We start from the raw sequence: 22,588 nt of genomic DNA on the forward strand, positions 1-22,588 counted from the left end.
AGATAGTGAACGCCCGACTGCCTCACTTCCTAGAGGAAAACAACACACTCAGCGTCTCCCAGTCTGGATTCTGCAAGAACAACAGCACTGAGACCGCCCTCATCGCCTGCACAGATGACATCAGAACAAGAGTGGACAAGGGTGAGACCGTCGCTCTCATCCTTCTGGACCTCTCTGCAGCTTTCGACACTGTATGCCACCAAATCCTCCGCGCACGCCTTTTTGACGCAGGAATCTGACACAAGGCCCTAGACTGGCTCACCTCCTTCCTCGCCGAAAGAACCAAAAGAGTTCACCTCCCTCCCTTCCAGTCCCCAGCAACCAAGATCATCTGCGGGGTCCCCCAAGGATCCTCCCTCAGCTCTATCCTCTTCAGCATATACATGGCCCCGCTCGCCAACATCCTCCGCCCCCACAGAATCACCATCATCTCGTACGCAGACGACACCAAGCTCATCATCTCCCTCACCAGGAACCCTTCCACCGCCAAGACAAACCTCCACACCGCACTCCTCGACATCGCCAAATGGATGACAACAAGCTACCTCAAACTCAACTCCAACAAAACAGAAATCATCATATTCGGCCCCAACAAGACAGTATGGGATGACTCCTGGTGGCCCACCGCCCTAGGACCACCACCAACACCCTCCACTCACGCACGCAATCTCCGTATCATCTTAGACTCATCTCTCTCCATGGCCCAGCAAGTCAACACCATATCGTCCTCCTGTTTCAACACCCTTCGCATGCTATGGAAGACCTTCAAATGGATTCCCTTAGAAACCAGAAAAACAGTTACCCAGGCACTCATCAGCAGCAGACTGGACTACGGCAAAGCCCTCTACGCTGGTACCACAGCCAAGCTCCACTAAAAACTCCAGCAAATCCAGAACGCAGCCCCATGTCTCATCCTCAACCTCCCCCGCCACGGACACATCTCCGCTCACCTCAGATCCCTTCACTGGCTGCCCATCAGCAAAAGGATCATCTTCAAAGTCCTTATTCATGCTCACAAATCCTTCCACAACACTGGACCAGCCTACCTCATCGAACGAGTAAACTTCCACACACCTACTCCACCTCTCCACTCCACTGACCTCACCCTCGCCACAGTCCCCCCGCATCCAACGCCCCACCTCTGGCGGCAGATCCTTCTTCCACCTCGCCTCCAAGATGTGGAACTCCCTCCCCACAGGCAACCCTTTTCCCCCCCTCACCCCACCACCACAGCGCCTTGAGACCCTAACGGGTGAGTAGTGAGCTTAATACATTTTTTGATTGATTGCTTGATTGAGTAGTGTGGGCAGAGGAGTAGCTATCATTAGGGCTTCAGGTGCAGTGTCACTGAAACACAGTGGTGTGAGGGACCACCTAAACCCCTATTATGAATGTTTACCATAATTCCTTTCTTGTATTAGGGATCAATGCACCCTTGTTGTGCTAGTGTTGCTTTGGGCATTGAACCAATGCCACAAGTGAAGAGAAGGTTGAAGCAAAGGAGACACTTTAGCTAATACCTCGGAGAAATGGCAGAAAAGAGGATGGAGGTTTAACAGGGGGCAGAGAAGACTTCCAACATCACAAGGCATTAGCTCTCCTTAGTGAGGTAGGTGCATTGGCACTGAGCCCAGGAGTTTGAATGGCCCTCTGCACCACAACCATGACTGTCTTACTTTAGAATAGAGGCATAATGGATAGCACCAGTGCTCAGTGTCAACATCAGGGCAGTGCGCGCTCTACGGGCGACTAGAATGCAAAAACCCAACAATTTCAAGCTAACATAATTTATGCATTGTGCTGATATGATGTTGTTTAACCTTTTGCATTGCAGAGTTTAATCTTAAAGACTTATGTTCAGCATGCATATAAATACTGTTCACATGCTATGTACTGCTGCAGGTTTTCAGACTGTGTCAGGGTGCGGTCCCCTTCCAGGGCCTTCTAGAAGCTTTCCCTGCAGCATGCCTGGGTGTGGTTTGTGGGCTGGGCCAAGACTCTATATAAGGGAGCCAGCCCAGCTCCACGTGCTCACTATTCAGAGGTCCCGGTGCAGAGCAGCAGCAACTTCCTGAGCTCCTGTTTCCGGTGGCCTACTTTGATCTTCCAGGCCTCGCCCTTTCACTTGGCTGGCTGATTCTTGATCAGGGCGGTAAGACAGAGGTCGGGTTGGGCCCCCGAATCCATTCTCGAAGGATTTCGAGTTCTTGGGCCTAATTAGTATGATAAATCAATTTTGCTCTTGTGCGTGTGAAAGTGCGCTTGACATTGAATGGCATTTACCTGCTGGCATTCGAATCGGCAAGACGCGCAATTCTTTACTTGTGTACAAAATCAAGTTATTCATTGTGCGCTACCATTCCTTGGCAGTTACATGGTGGCATTCAAATCGGCAAGACGTGCAATTCGTTTTCTTGTGCTTTAACCCTTGATATTCATTGTGCGCTACCATTCTTTGGCAGTTACATGGTGGCATTTGAATCGGCAAGACGCGCAATTCTTTTTTCGTGCTTAATTCATGTTATTCATTGTGCGCTACCATTTTATGGCATTTACAAGGTAACATTCGAATCGGCAAGACGCGCAATTCTTTTTCCGTGCTTAATTCATGTTATTCATTGTGCGCTACCATTCCTTGGCAGTTACATGGTGGCATTCGAATCGGCAAGACGCGCAATTCGTTTTCTTGTGCTTTAACCCTTGATATTCATTGTGCGCTACCATTCCTTGGCAGTTACATGGTGGCATTAGAATCGGCAAGACGCGCGATACTTTCCTCGTGCTTAATTCATATTATTCATTGTGCGCTACCATTCCTCGGCAGTTACATGGTGGCCTTCGAATCGGCAAGACGTGCAATTCATTTTCTTGTGCTTTAACCCTAGATATTCATTGTGCGCTACCATTCCTTGGCAGTTACATGGTGGTACTCGAATCGGCAAGACGCGCAATTCACTTTCTGTGTTTAAAATCACGGTGTTCATTATGTGCTACCATTTTAAGGCATTTACTTGGTGGCTTTCGAGTTGGCAAGTCGCGTGATTTATTTCTCAAGTCTAATTTGTGTTATTCATGGTGCACAATCATTCTATGGTATTTTACTACCTATGTGAAAATCTGCAATGTGCGCAATTCATGTTCCGGCAATTTTTAGAGAACAAAAACAGCCAGAGTTCTAGATGTAATGTTGTGTGTTCCTAATATGTTTTTCTCAAACACGATTCATATGATGGTTTAGAAATCATTCAGATTGTTTCCTGATCCTCATGCAAAGGATAGTACTTGAATTTTAAAGTTGCATTTAACCTTTCTTGATTCCCTCACAGGTATCCAGTCATCTTGAAGCCTAGTCATTTTAAGTCTATGCTTTGGTTGTCCATATTTTTTCAGAATGACAATGCTTAGAGTCATAGCCTAGTATTGATTCATATGATGTAATTTTTATATTGTGTGTTTTAACCTTTTTGCTTCCTACAGGTCTCCTTCCCAGCTGTTCCCTTCCTAATCCCCTTTTCCCCACTTGGACTCTCTTAGACTCTGTGACAATTCTAATCAGAGTATTGGAGCTGTCTTGTGGTGGAAGTGTTGGGAACGTGCACAGACCCCGAGGATCTGGTGACTCTGACACTCAGTGCACCCTTGCTGCAAAGAGCCAGGAAACACACAGGAGCTAATTTTTTTCGAAAAGACACACATTCTGTTTCAAAACTGAAGTGATGGCCAGGGTGGTGGAGAAGGAGTGAAAGATGTAGAGGGGACACCCTGCTATTTAGGGCTGGAGCTACCAGTACAGAAGGTGCAGTTGCATTGGGACTGAGGAGTGTGAGGGTTCACATGACCCAAAATAATGAGAGTAGTGTTTTTTGTCTATTTCAGGTTTTTATGTATTTTCTCATTTAGAAGTCTAAAATTTAGTGAGGCTTATGGGACAGTGAAAAAGTACAGAGGAAAGGATCTTATATACCCAACCCCCTGTCCTCTGCCCTGCCCCTCCTGCTCCCTTCAGTCTTTCCATAATGTTCTGGAGGGGGACTGGACTTCAAAACATTTTGGAAGGGGGGCTTAGAATAAAACAGTTGGAAGACCATTAGAGTATGAGCGCAGAGAGTGCACCTGCCTGGAGAAGGATATCTATGGGGTTCATGGGAGCTCTTTCCTCCCTCCATTGGGTTGCCATAAGGGATTGAACTGACAGTGCACCACATTTTTGTGGCACACTTTCCGTGTTCCTAATGATAGCTTCTTTGCCTTTGCACCCGCATGGATAATACAGCAGGCGCAGAGGTAAAGAGATTCACCCATTGCATTGTGGCCACACCCCTGCAATTGAAGTACACCCTCTAAGGTAGCTCTGATGCTACATGTGTGTCAGCACTATCTGTATAATAGAAGGGGCTGCGCAAGCGTTTGCACCCTCTTCTGTAATAACAAAGCGTCCCAGGTTGCACAAAGTTGACGCAGATGCCCGTTGTGCCCCCGGGGCACTCTATGTAATATGACCCCAGGTGTGCTTTAAACAGTTTTAATAATTTTGAGGAGAATCCAATGTGCGATTTGCTCTCTTTTTGAAAGAGAGAATCAAAGTAGGAGAAGATGCTTGATACAAGGTAGAGGTGCCACATACATCAGTACAAAGGGGGCTTGAACAGATAAAAGGGATACATGGATGCATTATTATATCTGTAGTACACACAAAGCTGTTTGGAGGGCCCTTAGGCAGAAACTAGGTCTTCTCACAAGAACTTGTAACATCTTCTATCTTCAAACTACAATGTCTTCAAATTAACTGAGGAATATTCGGGCCCGCATCGGGTGGCATTGCAACTGTGAACAGACTTTAGAATGGGTATAGCAAAACAATATACAATATAAACACACACACCTGTTAGAAACATTACATTCAAATCATAAAACTATACACAATCATATAGGACATTAACAGGTTCAATATTCCTTTCTCATTGTCTGCTTTGGGGGTTGAAGCAGTTTCTTCATTTCAGTGTGGTGACCTCTCTCTCTTCCTTCAAAGGCTATTGTATTGTTTTATGTTATTTGTTCAGCGTTTACTACCGCTGTGTTGGGTGCTGCAGTGCTTATCCATATGGGTATCACGCTTTACAATGTGGGTATGTGTTGTCTTTTTTAGGAGCGTGTACGCAGTGTTTCTGTGGTGTGCAAGATGACCACGAGATGCGGTTATCATGTTGTGGGAAGGAGAACTTGGCAGTGTAATGGATAATAAGTGTGAGAGTCCAATAAGCATTTTTAAAATGCATGTTATGCTCACAGTTCTGATTTACTCTACAGGTCATATCATTGCATTGGTAGTTTATTAGTTTATCTTCTATACTGTGGTAGGATGTCATCCACTCTGATTTTATGCATTGATAAAAGGGGGTATCCGAGATCCGACTGAATAGATTGTGGTACATCCTTCCTTTATATGGTTATCTTTACGAGAAGTCAATGAAAGAAAATTACCAAGGAGGACAGCTTTATGTTCATCCTTTAGTCATTATAGGATGTGAGTTCACAGAGTATGTGACTATTTGGGACCTGCAGGTTGGACCCCATTAAGAGTCCACTCATGACCAACAGCTTGTGGAAGAAATTTGAGTGTTTACCCATTCAATCTTTTGAGACAATTGCTAAATTATGTGATGTTATGGTTTAGTCAGGGTGCTTATCATCTTAAAGACATCACTAGGTATATTACTGCTTATTGAATGCTATTAATATAATTCACCTGATGGCTCTTATTAGGGTGGTGGAAGTCCTTATAGGATGGATGTACACTCATTTTTCTCCCCGCTCAGTTCCTGCACCACTTTTTGTGACACATCATGTCGGATTCTCTAGGTGAAATTTGGAGTGCAGGGGGCCCTAGTCAGGGGCCCGAGTGGTGTTGTGTAAAAAAAATAAAAATACTCACCCTGACTTACCTGGGATGGGTCCCCCATCCTTAGGTGACCTCCTGGTGTGGGTGGGGGTGTCCCTGGGGCCAGGGAAGGGCACCTGTGGACAATTTCAATGGTCTCCGACCATGGAAATATGCCTACAGGTCCCCTTACGCCGGCCCAGACCCAGGCGTTAAATAATGACACTAAGCAAGCTTAGCACCATTATTTAAGGCCCCCATCCCCTGTGCTAGATTTTAGCATGGGGGGATAAATATGGCGCAAAGGACATATCGTCCTTTTCTGGACGTAAGGTAGGTTTTCCCCTCCAGAAAACGACGTAAACTCCCTAACTTTGGAGCTAGGCATGTGTAGCGCCAAAGTATAAATATGGAGTTAGGTTTGTGCTGAATTAGAGTAAAAAAATTACGCTAATTCAGTGCAAACCGAGTATAAATATGGGCCTAAGTTAGATTTCCCATTCAGGTTAGTTTTTTCGTGAGTGCACTTAAAATGCTTTCTCATGGATGTTGGTTGGAACTTGACGGACTTTAAAAGACCTGTGTTTTTTAATTATTTTCTGAGTCCTGCAGCACATTTCACTATAACAATATTGTTCAAAAACTTGGAATATGATTAGAAAATGATCTGATTACCAAATGAGTATTGCTTTTATGTGGCAGCTTTGTTAACTATTACATTTAGTCTGTGACCATAAGGGTGTGTGGGGCCAGATAACATGTTTTGTTGTTGGCCTAGAGAAGCTATACAATTACCAAAGTCCGTGCTGGCGATTCCGTTTTGCACTTCTTCTCACGTATTGGTGATATCTAGAACAAACAACTAATTAAAATAGTCGGATTGAAAATAATCTGCTCGCTCCACCAGTTAAAATATTAAATTGATAGAGAAGAGGGTGGTAGAATACAACAGAACCATCCCGCTTCCTTCTTCTGTAAGTGCATAGAGTAATGTTTAAGAACACAAGACTTCAGAGTAAGTTTTATCATCAATGGAAGTGCTTCTTGTACAATGACCACTAGCCCATCACCTTTCCGACTATCTGAGTAACCGGTTTGGACTTGGTCTTCTGAAAGTGAAACGCAGTCTACGTTTCACCACGTTTCTGTTAGAAACAATCTGAATTTGATTGTTCATTATTGAATAGTTAATGAGCTCTCTCTTTTTTAATGTGAATCTCGCATTCAATAAGGAGGGATTCCTCATTTATGTGGATTAGGAGTTCTATTATAAGTATACGAAAGATGAACTTAATCCATCTCAATTAGTGCCATGTGTCACGATACACACCTTGTAGGTCTTTTGCTGTGTTGTAGGTTGGCAAGGTGCCAGTCATATTTTCCGACGAATAGAAATTTGCTTTAGTAGACACACGTTGCATTGAAGTTGTCGCTTTAAAATGTCCTGTAGGCAGTGGTGGAAGCAACGGGGCTTGTGTTGGAGTTTACAGGTTAGCAATACTGGGAACAATGTAATTCTTGGTCTCAAATGCATACAGTGTCCATTTCATGATATTGCATGATATATACTGATACCTCAAGTCATGGAAGTTTCAACTTTCATCTGCTACTTGTGACGTAGCAAGGCAAGTGGTGATGGCATTGCACTGACCTAGCTTATCCTAAAGTGATAGGCGTCCTATGAATTTGCAAAAGTTGCTTGTAGTGCTGGCAATAACTCCTCATCTGTCTCTTCATCTGTGAACAGGTCTGCTCATATTCCGACTGAGTTACCTAGTTGATTTAGCGTTGTGGCAGCCATCAAAGGGTTTGCTACCGTTACACTGCAGATTTTACTTGATGCCAATTTACCTCATTGGTAATTACATCGGTGTCTTTACTTTGCAGGTATTCTTTTCAAGTCTTAAAAGCTGTGTATTGGTATATATGCAGTACTTAATTTGTAAATAAAGAGGTGCTGGTGCCCAAAGCCCTCCTCTTAAACACGCGGATGCTGCAATTAAATGGTTGAACACGGAATACTGAGGCGCCGTAATCCTGAAGCTATCTCGGGCCTCTTTAATCTATATAAAGCTACTCCTTGCCCATTCAGCTCACTCTTGCGGCGTTCTACTTTCTTCCTTTGTGACGCTTTTTTGTTTTTCCCGTCCTACGTCTTCCACATATGTGTCTTTTGCTCAGCAAATGCTTGAGGCAGAAGAATAAGAGCCGGCCCTCAAAAATAAGTGCCGGTGCTCAGCACCGGAAACAACAAGCACAAATTAAGCACTGTATATATATGTATAATATATATATATATATATATATATATATATATATATATATATATATATATACACACATATATATGTGTGTGTGTGTGTGTGTGTTTTAAAATATGGTTGTATACCATACAAATACATATCTATTTATGCATAGTTATTTATGACTTATGAGAAAAGATGAATTTGCAATTTAAAATGAGGTTTTCTTTGATTTATTTATAATGAAAGTAATATAATCTTTGAATAAAAAAAAAATATCATTATAAATTTGATGTAAATTATTTAGTAAATTATATATTAGAAGCTAGAAGTAAGAAACTCTTTTACTGGCAGCAAATGACCCATCGGGCCATTTGCAATAGGTAAAATGCTTATTGCCATGTATAATCCCTATTTTGCGAGTCAGTGAACTGTTACCGACTAGCAAAATAGGAATTGCAACTCGCTATTAGGAAGGAGCGTGCTAAGGGCATCCCTTCAAAATAGCAGCTCGCAGGGACATGTATGATTGTTTTGCAACTAGGAATGCGGTTGCAAAACAATCGCAGCTACCACCAACTTCAAGTTGGTGGAAAACCTTTCACAAATGGGAAGGGGTCACCAAGGAACCCCTTCCCCTTTGTGAATGTAGGAGCAAACATTTTTTCAGATCAGGCAGTGGTCCTAGTGGTCTTAAAAAATGAAAATAACATTTTCAGGTTTCTTTTTGTAATGCAGCCTGTTTGTTTTTTTTTTAAAGAAAACGGGCTGCATTACAAAAAAAGATTGCTTTATTTAAAAGCAATCACAGACATGGTAGTCTGCTGTCCCCAGCAGACCACCATCCCTGTGATTGTAGCCATTCACAATGGGTAAAAAATTGCGACCTGCCTCCTGAATATTGATGAGGCAGGTCCATTTGTGACCCACTGGGAATTGCTAACAGTTCCAAGCACACTGTCATACATCACAGTTTGCGATTTCCTAATAGCAAATCGCTAAGATTCGCGATTAGGAAATCAAAAAAGCTTTTTTGGTGCATTTGGCCCTAGGTTACTTAAATTGTATTATTTAATAATAAGGGTGAGTTAAGCTGAACCTTTTAAAACACCTTTAAAATAAATGATTAAATACAAATATTTTATAATTTAATTTATTGCTTGCTATTTATGGGTAAAATGGGTATTTTAGGTTTCTGGGATGGGTAGTGTAGAGAGGTATTAAGAGGTTTTTATTGTTAGGCGGTGAGTATTGGGGGTTGTAAGGAGTTTTTGGACTTCAGGGTTGGCAGGCTGCAGCAGGTTTTTAAGGTTCAAGTTGGGTCTTGTAGATGGGGAGCAATAGCTTTTTAGGGTTCACTGATGGAAATTAAATATAAAAACAAACATACAAATATAGTTTTTAAATAATTAATGTTTCAAATTGATTCAACATTAGTCCAATATTTATGAAGTTAAATTTTACTATAAAATGAGTATAATTATAAAAGTAATATACTGATGTACATTTATATCCACACATATGTATATAAATATATATATATATATATATATATATATATATATATATAAATATAAATATATATATATATATATATATATATATATATATATATATATATATATATATATATATATATATACAGAAAAAAGGTTAAAGGGACATTATAGGAAGATGAAAATGTCAGCTAAAACATAATATTTTAAACTAACAAAACAAATGAAATTCAGCATTTATAATTATCTCAAGTACTTATAACGTATGCCCTAACGTAACTGTAACTCGCACCCGACAGTGCACAGGATTCTCATCAATTATGCAATTTCCGATGTTTCAGTGATGTTATAGAACATGTCATGAGCGATGTAATATGTGAGGTGTATGGCAAGAGCACAAGTTATAGTTACTTTAGGACACAAGTTATAGTTATTGGCGCATTCGATTGGTAGCATGGCTTGGCCATACACTGAATGTCATGTAACAATATAAAGGGTATGATTTTAAGAAAGGCAGAATAGTGGCTTTGTCAAAATGGTCAGAATACCAAAATATAAAAAGCTGTATGGTAAAACCTTGGGTGCATGAATTTAATGACTCAGGAGTTTTAATGCAACTTTGTTAAAATTGTTCCCGGGTGCTGCTGTACTTCCTGCTCACCCCTGTAACGTTTACAAAAAGCTTGGTGATGCCCCTGCCCCTTCTAGGGGTACCACCAACATCAAAAACTATATTAATTAAAAGTCATTGCAGGGTATTATGGGGCACTCCCCAGCTGGAGCAATAAATGTGAAATGAGCAACTGCTATGCTCATTTCACATTCACTGCTTAATATTTATTATTTATTTAGGGATGGAGCCCTGAGCCTTTTCAAGGTGCCAGGGATCTCATCCCCACCAAAAATAACTTTTTAATAGGCAAGGGTGTGTGTATGTTTTTTTTAAAAATGAGGATGTCCCCCCCCCGAGACATCCAGTGGCCCCAGGGACTCCATCCTCCAGGCCCTGGTGGCAGCCGTGTCATGCTGTGGGCTCCCGCGGCTTCCCCCGGTTGGCCGCGGTGGGGGCCGCAGTCTGTCTTTTGGATCGCGGGGCCCGCCACTGTCCTTTTTTCCAACCGCGGCCCATTTTCTTTCCTGTGGCGAGGCCGGATACCCAGGGTTGGGCATCGGGACTCGCCGTGTTCAATGCGCAGTATGGATGTTCACCTGGAGTGCCCGCACCCACCCAGGCCCTTTCACTTACCTGGTGCCCTGATCTAGGGCTTTCTCCTCTTCTTTATTTTTCCTGCCAGGGCCATTTTTTTTCCTTTCCCAGCATACCATTCTCGTTTTTTCCCCTTCCCTGCATGCATCCGTTCCCTTTACTAAAATGGTGCTTTTCCTGCCTTGTTCTATAGCTTATCAAGTCTATGATAAGGTCTGGCTTTCTTCCAGATTCTTACCTCTCCGTGTGTCACAAAACAAGTTTAAACCCCGGTACTATGGACTATTCCTGATCCTTCAAAAGATCAATCCCGTATCATTCCGTCTCCGTTTACCTCATCCTTGGAAGATACATCCTGTGTTTCATGTGTCTCAGTTGAAGCCCTATGTGCCTGATTCTTTTCACAGACAATTCTCCTGTCCTCCTCCTGTTGGTTGATAATGTGCCCAAAAACGAGGTCCAAGAAATTTGTGAGTCTCAGTTCTTCCGAGAATGTCTCCAGGTTCTCATTCACTGGAAGGGCTATCCTCTTAGCAAATATTCTTGGGAAGACACCTCTTCGGTTCATGACCCTCTCTTGGTCCGTTGTTTCTTCTGTCTTTTTCCAGGCAAACCTGGGGCTTCGGGGGGGGGGGGCTTACTGTCATACCGCGGGCTCCCGCGGCTTCCCCTGGTCAGGCCGCGCTTGGGGTCATGGTCCGTTTTTCCAACTGCGGCTTTGGGCACCGAGCCTCGCCGTGTTCAATGCGCAGCGTGGATGTTCGCGCGGAGTGCCCGCGCCCCCTCCCAGCCCTTCCACTTACCTGGTGCCCTGATTTAGGGCTTTCTCCTCTTCTTTCTTTTTCCTGGTGGGGCCATGTCTTTCCCAGCATACCATTCTCATTTTTTCCGCTTCCCTGTATGCATGTGTTCCTTTCACTAAAATGGTGCTTTTCCTGCATTGTTCTATAGCTCCTTTCCCAATCCAAGATGGTCTTCCTACTTCTTCCTGCATGTCACCTCCTGCTAATGGGTATATAAGATGTCAGATTCTTGGTCTCTTTGTGTTGCAACACTTCTTCCTGTGGTGGTCACAATTCGGCTGGTTTTCTCTCTGATTCCAGTTTTTGCTCCTGTTTTTTCCCAGTCATTCCAGGTAAATTCTTCCTGGCGTTGAAGTTCTGATTTTCACGTGTCCTTTTTCCCTGTTCCAGGGAGTTCCTGTCTAGAGGTTTTTTCCCTTTGGGGTTTTTCCTCTGGGACTCCTTCTGGAGGGCACGGACTGTAGTGGCGTACTATTGTCAGCAGCACCTTGGCTACTGGACGGGGTCACTCCTACCTTGGCACGTCATCTCTATCTAATCAGGGCGGTAAGCGAAAGATAAATCGGGACAGATTGCAACACCCAAAACTCCAGTCTTGGTCAAGGATCATGGAAGACCCTTTGAAGAATGCAGAAGGAACAAGCCAAATGTTGCTCCTGACTATTCAACAACTAGCCCAGGAACTGAAACAGTTATGAATCGAAAACGCGGCTTTACGACAAGCCTTAGTCTCCAGGACCACTGATGTTCCCACCATCTCTGCAACCACACCTTGTTTTTCCCGGGATCCTCACAATTTGTGAGAACTCCTTGATGCCCTGACAGTTTATTTTGCATTTCGACCTTCACAGTTTGTGCAAGACAAGACTAAGATAGGATACCTGATCAGTGCCCTGTCTGATCCAGCCTTAGCCTGCGTGACTCCTTTGGTGGCCACAAATGATTCCCGTCTGTCTGACTTTCTGGCCTTTGTTAATGCCTTTAAGCAAATGTTTGAACATCCTGGACTTGAATCCTCTGCAGAAGAAGCCTTATGTGACATCCAACAGGGTAGCCAGGAAGTCTTACAATACATCACACGATTCAGGCAATAGGCAGCTGAAACCACTTGGGTAGAACGTACCCTTGTTACCCTTTTTCAGAGAGGTCTTCAGGATGAAATAAAAGACGAACTAGTGCATTCCACCAGAGTAGAGGACATCAAGGGTTTAGTGGACTTAGCTCTCTCCATGGAATATCGTCTTAATGAACGTAGGATGGAGAAGAAAAAGAATTGTGTGCCATCACATTCAGGAATGAGGCTCGATTTGAATCTAGAGGAGCTGACGAGGAGGAACCTATGCAATACAGCCTGTAGACCCTTATCTGCTAGTGAACGTGAAACCAGATGACGGAAGGGACTGTGTCTTTACTGTGGTGCTGCTGGCCATTTAATTCGTACATGCCCCATTCGTCCTTCAAAACCTTTGGGAAACGCCAACTCCGTCCTCTGTGAGAAGGGAGAGGATGGGATGTTCGGAGATACCTTCCATTTGCTCCTCCAGAGAAGAAATAACAGCTCTTTTCCTTTTGCCCATCACCTTGCAGTCGTCCGACAGCCGGGAAGAGAGAGCATTAGCCTTGTTGGATTGTGGAGCCAGTGGTATATACCTGGATGAGACATGGGCTTTGGAAAAGTGTGAGAGAACAGGGCTGATTGCAGAGGCCCCCTAACTTTTTGCCCCCATTTTCCACTTTTTGTTGGTGTTTTCCTGACTCTAATGGTGCCCTAGGTACAGCTAACCAGTCCCAGGGCCTGTGCTCTGTGTAAAATCGGTATGCAAATTAGGCTAATTATAATTGGCTAAGTAAACCTACCTATAAGTCCTTAGTATATGGTAGAGCATGTAGGTTTAGGGACCCCAGCATAGGTAGTGCACTCAGTGTCATTTTAAAGGCAGGCCTGCCTTGCTGGCTGCTTTTAAATTAAAGTTACATGCAAATTCGACTTTGGAATTAAAAGTAGTTCCAAAGTCTTAAACTACCTTAGTTTTACATATAAGTCACCCCTAAGGTGTGCCCTTTGTGCCCCTAGGGCTGGGTGCCATGTAATTATAAGCAGGGACCTTATAAAAATAGTTTTATAAGCCCTGGTGAGGTAAAACAGCCAAATTTGTTTTCCCCTCATTGTAGGGAATGGCCTCCATAGGCTAGAATGGGGAGACTTTATTTTAATTTTAAAAGTCCCTTTAAGTAACAGATACCAGAAGTTTGGTATCAAATTAATTGTTATAATAAATCCCACAACTTCCAGTTGTTGGATTTAATATAACTTGTTCAGGTAAAGAGTTTTAAACTTTACCTGAAAAGTTGCCAACTTCAGCCCTGCATTGTTTTTGCTGCTGTGCTCTGATTGGCCAGCCTCTGGCAGCCTTGCCAGACTGCCTTGATGAGGTTAAAGTGGCCTGGCTTCACACAAAGAGATGTGCCTGTGGGAGGAGATCTCCCCTCAGCAGATGGTGAGGCAGGAAGGGGGAGGGCTGCCAAACTGGTCTTCAAAGGCAGAGAAGGACATTTGGAGCAACCCAGCAACACCCTCACATCCTGCAAACCCAGACAATTAGGTGCCCCCTTGATTAGAGTAGGAGAGGGCAGGAGAGGGGTGTGTTTAGGATTTTTAGCCACACCAGTGGGTGGGCTCAGCCAGATGTAACCTCCAAAACTCACTTTCAGCCATGATGGATTTTGGAGAAATGTTGCTCCCTGGGATTGATTTTTGCCACACTTCCCAGGAAGTGGTCATCACAGGGGGAAGGACCCTGCACCTGATTGGAGAACCAGGACCCCCCTGTTTTTCACCCAGGAGCAGGGATAAAATTGTCAGACCTGCACCCACACCTCAGATCCCCATCAGATTCCAACAAGGAAGAACCAAAGGAGAAGAAGGACTGCCCTGCTGGACCCCCGGCCTGCACCTGGACCCTGCACTCTGAAGGACTGCACCAGCTGCACACTTGGGCTTCACCACAAGAAGGACTTTGCCTGGCTTCAACTGTTTCAAGGAGGGACTCCCTGTTTGCTACAGGTGAAAAATTGCTAACCAGAGTCCCCTGCACCAACTCTTGAAGAAACCAACCAGCTGGCCACTGTCCAGTGGCCAAAAAGGAGTTTGCGCCAGGTGCATTCTGGGAGTTGTAGTCCACACCCCCCCAAGGATCATCTCAGAGCTTCTGGAACCTTGGGGTGAGCTGTGGACCCCAATAGAACCTTAAGGAACATCTGGGAAAAGACCCAGAAGTTTGGAGACGTTTGGAGAATGTTTGAAAAAAAGCTCCATAGAGGGACCGACCTGCCGCGGCAACTCTAGCCAGCTTGCCTCAACCGCGACCCGGCCTGACTTGCAGGTTAGTCCCGGTGAAGGAAATCTCCAAAAAAGAGACTACGTCCGAACGTAGGAAGTTGACCGGGACCTCCCAGCCAGCGTATCCGAGGAGGGCTCCAAGGACGTCGGATCAAGATCCAGGTTTAACCCGGTCGAAGGATTTTCACCTCGAAAAACTGACTAAGTCTGAAGGTAAAAATCTCCACTGAGGGCTCCTGTGACGCATATCTGGAGAAGAGTTCCAGGAAGTCGTATTGGACTGGCAGGTTCGTCCCACTGAAGAAAATCTTCAGAAAAACGACTAAGTCCGAAGGTAAACTTTTGACCGGGGCCTCCCGCGGGCTGTAGCCGAGCCGGGCTCCATCGCGGTCAGCCTTAAACTTTGACTTTGCCCCGGTCGAGGTGCGACCAAATGACCAGATTGGCGCTTTTTGTTTCCAGGCACTAGAAAACAATAATTCTCAAAAAATTCATATCTCCGGTTCCCCTTATCCAATTTTATTCGTTTTTTGTGTCATTTTAAAGTTAAAAATATAATCTATGTTTATGAATTGGTTTTGGATTTTTAAACTGTTTCCTGCGTTTTATTTCATTACTCTTTTGTGATATTTGAATGCTTTACACTCTGCCTCCTAATTTAAGCCTTGTCGCTTGTTGCCAAGCTACCAAGGGTTGAGCTGGGTTTAATTTACTGAGACCTAACTGGACCTAAGTGGAGGTTAGTGGCCTATTGCTAAGTGTAGGTACTTAGCTGCCCTTACCAATAACCCATTTTCCAACAAAAAGAAAATCCCTTGGATACTTATGGACAATCCAGAGCAGGTTCATACAGTTGATGGTTCCCTCTTAGCTTCTGGACCTGTCACTAATACCACTCCTACCGTGTGTTTATATTTTGGGAAACATCAGGAATATACATCCTTTGATCTGATTTCTTCACCGAATCATGTAATAATTCTAGGTATCCCCTGGCTAACACAACACAGTCCCTATATCAATTGGGAAACCAGAACTATTTCGCTTTCTTCCCAATTCTGTCAACATCACTACTATTTATCAGGAACGTATTGGTCCCCTAAGAGTATACTATTGACACCACCAGAAGTAGGTTGTTCCATTAACCTTCTCCAAAGGGGTACCCAGTCATTATCTGGAATATGCAGATGTGTTTCGGAAACCTGAAAGACCAGTGCTACCACCTCATAGAGAATATGTTTGTGGCATTCCTTTAGAAACTGATACTGTAATATCCTTTGGGAGAATGTATTCACATACTGAGCCTGAAAAGAAGATCCTCAAGGAATATCTGGGGGAAAACTTACAGAGTGGTTTGATTGCTCCTTCCTCTTCACCCGCGGGGGCTCTCTGGTTTATTGTGCCAAAGAAGACGATGGAAATATGTCCCTGTATAGACTTTTGCGGGCTAAATAAGATCACCATAAAGGACCGCTATCCTCTGCCCCTCTTCAAAGATATTCTGGAAGCAGTCAGAGGAGCAAAGAAATTTACTAAGTTAGATCTTAGAGGAGCTTACCATCTTCTAAGAGTAAAAAAAGGTGATTAATGGAAGACCGCCTTCAGAACCCCTTTTGGTCATTATGAGTATTGTGTAATGCCCTTTGGGCTAACCAACGATCCCTCTATTTTTCAGAGATTTATGAACTCAATATTTTCTGACCTTTTACACCAAACGGTGGTTCTCTACTTAGATGATATTCTAATATATTCCATTCATCCAGAAGATCATACTAAGCACGTACTCCAAGTACAAGAAAGGCTTAGGCAACATGGACTATTCTGCAAACCAGAAAAATGTGAATTTGACAAGACTAAGGTGAAGTATTTGGGGTACCATATCAACCAAGTAGATATTGCCATGGACTCAGACAAGGTTGAAGCCATTCTAAACTGGCCAATCCCCTCTTCCATCAAAGAAACACAATGTTTTCCAGGATTGGCGAATTTCTATTGTCAATTCATAGCTGACTTCGCCCAGCAAACCAGTCACATCACACAAACTCTTAAGAAGGAGGGTCTATGGAAAGGCTTCTGTTGGACAGAAGATGCGAAAACCGCATTTCAAGACCTAAAACGTGCCTTCACACAAGCTCCCATCTTACAGCATCCTGATACCACCAAGCAATTCATACTTGTCACTGATGCTTTGGAAAGAGCAATAGGGGCCCGGATTACTGCAAAGACAAAGCGATGATGGATTACAACATCCAGTCTTTTACCTATCCCATATATAGCCTGACTCAGAACATAATTACTCTGTTTTGGAACGAGAATTGCTTGCCTTAAAGACAGCCTGTAATGAGTGGAGTCATTTCCTTAAGGGATGAAAAGAACCCTTTGAGGCGAGAACAGACTACTGAAATTTACAGAGTTGATGTAATTTCCAATGCCAAAACAGTCGCCAAGCCAGATGGGCTTTCTTTTTTAGTCAATATGACTTCTACATAACTTACATCCCTGGTTCTCAAAATATGTTGGCAGATGCCTTGTCACAACTTTATTCTGAATGCAGTGGTACTCCTATACAAAACCTAATTGAATCAGATAGGATTGTTGGACTAGTACAATCCTTTCTTGATAAAGTGAAGTCTGAGTATTCTTACCCGTGACAAAACTGAAATTAACAACTTACGTCCACATCTACGTAAAGACAAAGAATACTATTATCACAAGGAAGCATTGTTCCTGCCTACAAAGACGGTCTAAACAGAAGCCCTACAGATGTGTCATGATTCTCCCATTGCTGGTCATTGCGGTATTAAAGCCACCCAAGAACTACTCCTTCACCCTTTATGGTTGCCCACGCTTAAAACTGACACTGAAAGCTATGTGGCTTCTTGTCCCATCTGTGCACAAGCCAAGATACCTCATAAAAAAACAGTTGGATTGCTTCGTCCTTTACCCGTTCCACCAGCTCCTTGACATACTGTATCCACCGACTTCATGTGTACCCTACCTCCCTCAGCAGGGAATCGGGTTATAATGGTGACAATTGACTCATTTACTCAGATGGCACATTTTACTGCATTAAAGAAATTACCCACTGCAAAAGAATTGAGCCAAATCTTTATTCAGGAAATCTTTTGACTTCATGGCCTCCCTCAAGTCATTGTCTCGGACCGTGGCTCCCAATACATTTCACGCTTTTGGAAACATTTTTGTAAAACATTAAAAATAGATGTGGCCCTGTCATCTGGTTTCCATCCACAAACAAATGGACTAACGGAACGCCTAAATCAAGGTCTTGAACAACATTTACGCAGTTTTTGCAATGCTATGCAAAGCAACTGGTCTATGTACTTACCACTTGCTGAATTTTCGTATAACAACGCAGTACATAGTGCCTCAAAGGTCACTCCTTTTTATTACTCTTATGGGTTCCATCCTAAAGCTTTTCCTGTTACTCTCAGGGAATCATCTACACTCCCTGCCATCACAATATTTGTTCAACGACTACGCGGTATCCAACGTGTTATACATTCAAATCACTTTATTCAGTTAAAAATTTTCAACCATAAAAACAAATAAATAAGCAGCACATCACATATCTCTCATGCCTCATAGCCCCCAGTTATTTTTAAAGCATTTAGGAATTACATTCAGGATTTCAATACCCAATTAATGGTTCCAGATAGAATAAAAGTTTATATAAACACTAAAAAAAGATTAAAATTAACATTGTTCCGCCACATTATAGTTCCCTTTAAAAAGGAACCAACCCCCTGCCACACCAACGCATCAGAAGTCATACGCAGCCACAAAAAGGCTGGGCAATATTGCACAAAACTCTTGTCTCTCAGCAGGAGGACTAGATGGCGTAGCCTGAAGGGTGCATAAAAATCACAAAACAAAGTAAAGTGAATTAGGGTCTGTGGGGATACGCTGTCACACAGACACAATTTTATGGAATTTTGATCAAACTGGCCTAACGGAAAACACAAATTGTTCCTAATTACCCCCAAACGAAATCGCGCAATGAGGGTCCTTTCCCAAATATTTTTACATCCAGGAGATAGGCCTCTGGGCCCACCCCCATCTTTATCATCATAAAATACCTCACAGATTTTTTTCTTAACTCCTCCTCCTCCCTCTTGGCCCCTGGGATTTTTAAGAAATTCTCCTTCACCCACCGTTTAGCAGAGCTAGATAAACCCTCTGGTGCATCAAAAATGTCTAACCTCCCAAATGTGCTGGCTACCTTTCTTACATAGGCCAACCTGGGAATTTCCTTCGCGTGATCACATCGCAAACAATCCCGCAGGATTTCCCTGTTTAGGGACGCAAATTCATTAGTCCAAATAGAAATCCACAATAAAAGGGGAGCTATTTTAATGGCATCTTCTCTAAAATCCAGATCCAGCTCAACATGCAGACAAAACCCAGAGATGTTTTGACCCACCCCTAATAACCTTCTGCAAAATCGATTTTCCTCAATTACAGGGGCCCTATTTTCCATAAAGCCCCAACGTGGGTCCCCATACAGCAAAACTGGAAGGCATTTGTGCCTATATATCTCAAGCAGGGGCTTAATAGGTTTGTTACCCACCCTGGCAGCAAACTCAAACGTGGCACATACAGTGGAGTTAAAAAGTATCCCTCTCCTAGAGATACAGGGTTTCCAGGTTCCCCTCTCGTCGAAATTCACCCCTAGGTAAGGGAAATCTTGTACTTTACCAATTACCTTATCATTTATCTTCAGCGTACCCACCCTACTCAGTGGTTTGCCATAATCCATAAAATGTGATTTGCTACAGTTTATCTCTAAGTCAAAGGCTGACATAAAAGTTTCATATGCTTTAACTGCCTCACGTAGTCCGTTCATGGTGTGGGCCATAAGAACTGCATCATCCGCATAGATCAATACCGGGACACTCATGCCATTGATTATGGGAGCATCCTTACATCCTTCAACTAAAAAATCATACAGCCCAGTTGTGTATAGCAGAAAAAGGGTAGGGGCAAAAACACACCCCTGTTGCAACGCCCCTATTTAGGTCAAACAGCTCCGTACATTCACCATGTGGCCCAACCCTGACATTTGCATTAATTCCTGAATGAAGATAACGAAGCAGCTTCACAATGTGGGGATCCATGCCCAGCAGGGTTAGCCTTTCCCAGAGCTTACTCCGATTTACCTTATCAAAGGCGCAGCTAAGATCTATAAATGCGAGATACAAAGTACCCCTCCTAGCTTGTGAATATTTGCCAATCAGCATCAGCAGATGTAAGCATTGCTCTTGGGTATCTAGCCCTTCCCTGAAACCCTACTCAGGATTGTATTTTCAGACATCCAGTCCTCAATACGCCTTAAGATAATCAGACCCCAAATTTTTGCTGAAGAGTCAAGAACTGTGATTGGGCGGTATGACTTTGGATCATTACGATTGCCCTTTTTATAGACAGGTACAATACATGCCGATCTCCAGGTAGCCGGAATTCCTACACTGACTGCTGCATTAAGGACATTGAGCAGGATGGATGCCCACAACTGAGGACAGTGTTTGTATAAATTCACAGGAATAGTATCAGGGCGTGGGTTTTTGTGGCTAGTACTGCCTTGCAGCGCCTCCTTCACCTCCTCAAGATTAATCCTAATAGCTAAATCTGGGGGGTGACCATGCTGGTCACCCATTAAATCCCCTATGAGGCCCCCCCCAAAATATCCCACAGAAATGGGTCACCCAAACCTCAGGGGCAATGTTACAGCCCAGACCCTCAGAGGTTTCCGTCTCAATGAAGCCCCTGTTAACAACCTTCCAGAACAGGCCTGGCTTCTTGTGGGATGATCCACATTCCAGCTCTTCCCGGCCTGCTCCTTGAGCCATTGCTTCCTGGCCCTCAGAGCAATTTTGTAGTGGGCCTCGCATCACTGACGTGAGCTTTATCTCTAGGTTGTTCTTTCAATGCCTTCTTCAGGGATTTCTTAGCCTCATAACAGGGCTTGCTGAACCAATCACCCTGATGCTTACACAGAGGCTGAGCAGCTACGGTGATGCCTTCTTTGATAGCTACATTTACTTTAAGCATGGCATTTATGACTTCCCCTGGACTGGGGAAATCAGCCAAGAGAATATCTACCCACCACCCTCTCTGTTGCTTGCTGAATATTTACCTGTCTCCAACCAAGTCTTCTGCCCTTGTCTTTGGGTCTCACCCAAACTGGCCCACCCCACACTGATTTGCGTACTATCTCAGGAAAATTAAAAGAGATCCTGAGGGGATTGTGATCAATGAAGTGCTGCACTACTACTTCACTATGCTTAAACATATTCTTTAGGGATGGGGACACAAAAATGTAGTCCCCGACCTACAAAAGTAGGGGCCTGATGTGTACCCACCACTTCCACGTCGCATGTATTGAAAAGAACCAAATTCCTTAGGCCCTTAATCAGGGCCCCACCCCTCACATCGTGTGATCCCTCGCCTGAATATATCTCATAATCCTGCTCAGAAGGGTTCACCACAGTACTCTATCTCCCTATTTTGGCATTAAAATCCCCTGACACAACAGCACAAAATTCCAGACCAAACCCCTCAAATCTGCACTCCAATTTCTACAAAACAGAAAAGAGGCCCCCGATTTGGCAACCGGAGTCCCAAACAGCATTGTAGAAGATTATCAACAAGAAATTAAGGTCCTCATTACAATCCTGGCGGTAAATGCCGCCTACCGCCATGCTGACGCCCGCCAACATACCATGACCGCGGCGGTAAACCGCCACGGGTATTATGACCAACACAGAGAATACCGCCACAATACAGACACCCACACAAGTCCGCCACACCAAAGGTCAGTGATAAACTGGCGATAGCAAAACCCACACCATCACGCCAACAGGAACACACCCAGAGTAAACCATTGGCGGTACACACAGCCGCGCTCAAAATACACACACACTTACAAAACTACACCACATTGGACAATTCAAAATACACACACCTGACACACATACACACCCCACAGCCACACACCCACACCACTATAAAACACACACCCACATTACCCACAGCCCCTTACAACCAAAACAATAGAACAAGCACAGAGAGACAAGCAAAGAGCACACCTTCACACAGAGGCACAGAAGACCATCACTCATACACCATACACGCACATCACATAATATATCATAACACATCACCCCACACATCACCTCACACATATCACTCACAGCACATCATGGCACCTCAAAGACACCTCAGGTTTTCCGAGGAGGAGCTAAGGGACATGGTTGAGGAAATCATCCTGGTAGAGCCACAGCTATTCGGATCACAGGTACAGCAGACGTCCATTGCAAGGAAGATGGAGCTATGGCGGAGAATCGTCGACAGGGTCAACACCATAGGACAACATCCAAGAACCAGGGATGACATCAGAAAGAGGTGGAACGACCTACGGGGGAAGGTACATTCGTGGTATCAAGACACCAGATAGCAGTACAGAGAACTGGCGGTGGACCCCCACCTACTTCCCGACAACTAACAACATGGGAGGAGCAAGTCTTGGCGATCATGCATCCTGAGGGCCTCGCAGGAGTAGCAGGAGGACTGGACTCTGGTAAGTTAAATCTCTAGTACTGTATTC

This window comes from Pleurodeles waltl, chromosome 4_2 (assembly GCF_031143425.1).
Source record: "Pleurodeles waltl isolate 20211129_DDA chromosome 4_2, aPleWal1.hap1.20221129, whole genome shotgun sequence".
In the NCBI taxonomy this organism is placed as follows: Eukaryota; Metazoa; Chordata; class Amphibia; order Caudata; family Salamandridae; genus Pleurodeles; species Pleurodeles waltl.